Here is a 2,500-nt window from a genome sequence, read left to right as displayed (position 1 = left end):
ATATGGCTGCCGCGATGGTCCAGTGGTTAGAGCACTGGACTCCGAAGCTTGTAGTCCCGAGTTCAATTTCTTCGTCGAGGCAGTCGTAAAAATGCCGGCGCCCTGACTGTTGGCTCGTGTGTGTGTGTGTGTGTGTGTATTCATGCAGTTATATATATATATATATATATATATATATATATATATGTATATATTATGTATTTATCTCCATCTATCTATCTAAATATATATATATATATATATATTTAGATAGATAGATGGAGATAAATACATAATATATACATACATACATATATATATATATATATATATATATATATATATATATATATATATATATATATATATATATATATATATATAACTGCATGAATACACACACACACACACACACACACACACACACACACACACACATATATATATATATATATATATATATATATACATATATATAAACATAAATATAAATGTCAAATATTTCCGGACAATGAGACGCCAATTTGGCTATTGGGCGAGCCTATGGGCACAGTAAACAATTTAAAACTTTTGTCTGTTATTGATTCCCTTTTTGTTCTTCGTGTTGGATATTTTCTGAGGAATGTATAATTAGTAATGGGATAGAGCCAGGGTCAGATCTACACGAATATTTCAATAAATGCACATGATTTGATTCAATAAGTCGTATGACCCGATATAAAATATATCGATCATAAAAAAAAACATATATACATATAAAAAGAAAAAAAAAATACACAGAGATTCGTATGCAAATATACACAGCTGTATTGATGGACAGGGAGTGTCTCGGATGCAGACAGAGAGAGGGGGAAGGGGAGGAGGGAAGGGAGAGATATTAATACATATATACCAAGTAATAGCTGTATTGTATGAGAGGAAATACTTTTACTAGACTTTTGATAGATTAGAGGAGAACGTAATACGTACCCAGATGCCACACAAGCGTTTCCATGGTAACATATTGGACAAGAGTTTTTTTTTTTTTTTTTTTTTTTTTTATACCGTAGATCTGATACGAAAAGCTCTTTGGAAGTAAAATAGTATATAGTTTATAACTAAATTGTAACTGATGTAGTAGATTCCGTTGGTTATGCATTGCCTCCATGCTGATGAAATGTTTCGAGAACTGACGATATACGTGGGGTCGATATAATTTAAGCACACACACAGAAGATTTAACATAGAGGTCATTTGTCTGGCTCTGCAGTATGGGCTGAGGAAAATGAAGTCAGAGACATTGATTTCTACCTTGAAATCGAAGTACTTTTCATTCTTTAGACACATATATCAATTCTCTCTATCATTAGATTTTTTTCTTGAATCCAAAGCTTAGAAATTGAAATCGGCAACTCCACTTATTTTTGGACGGAATAACTCCAACGAATTTTCTTCAGTGGAACTTAACTATAATCCTAGCTCAGTTCAACCGTAATCATCTACTTAAAATTCATTCATCTTTGCTCAACTAAGATTTAAAATATAATTTCCTTTTCATGTAAACATTCTCTACTTTTTACTGTCAACTAATAATCAATGTTTTCAAGTCGTTAAACAATAGGGCTTTACAGAAATAGTAAATACACAATGAAGTGATGAAAAAGATAAATACTGTGAATTACTTATCAGTAAATTAAGGTAAACGTAAATGCAGTAAAAAAAATTCAGATACCTATTTTATAATAATGCATAATGTAAATTATAGGAGTTAAAATAAATACATACTCTTAGATTATTTAGAGACAGTAATGATACAAATATGCACACAGCACGGTGATTATTGGCAAGTAATTCAATATGCAAATTCTTGGATGGACTGCAACATTGAAAAGTTCTCAGCGTCCGTAGTTCATCTCAGTGAAACATGCATGACAAGCTTACCTGGCCTCAGAGGGTAAACTAATTTTATATAATACACCTAGCGAAATATTCTTAAGACAAAATACACCGGCCGGCAAGTGTGTGCATGTGCATGTATGAATATTTGCAGACACACACACACACACATATAAATAAATAAATATATATATATATATATATATATATATATATATATATATATATATATATATACATATCAATATGTATATGTATATATACACACATGTATTTATATACATATATATATATATATATATATATATATATATATATATATATATATATATATATATATATATATATATATATATATATATATATGATTCACGGGTCACACAAAAAACACTGAAATAATGTGTGAAATGAACATATGCACATCCAAAATTGTATAAACCTTGATCAAAACAAACAGTATATGTATTTTGTAGAACTGAACTACAAAGCAGCAGTTATTATGTATAAGGTGAATTCCCATAGCATTTGGCCATACACATACTGGACTACAGGGCAGCATTATGGCACGACGATTGGACTCGCCCAATATTTGCAAATCCATCTGTGTGTGCATGTGTGTATGCATTCACGCACATATATCATGCGT

Source organism: Penaeus chinensis, chromosome 19 (assembly GCF_019202785.1).
Source record: "Penaeus chinensis breed Huanghai No. 1 chromosome 19, ASM1920278v2, whole genome shotgun sequence".
Classification (NCBI taxonomy): Eukaryota; Metazoa; Arthropoda; class Malacostraca; order Decapoda; family Penaeidae; genus Penaeus; species Penaeus chinensis.
Note: the sequence above shows the minus strand (reverse complement) of the source record.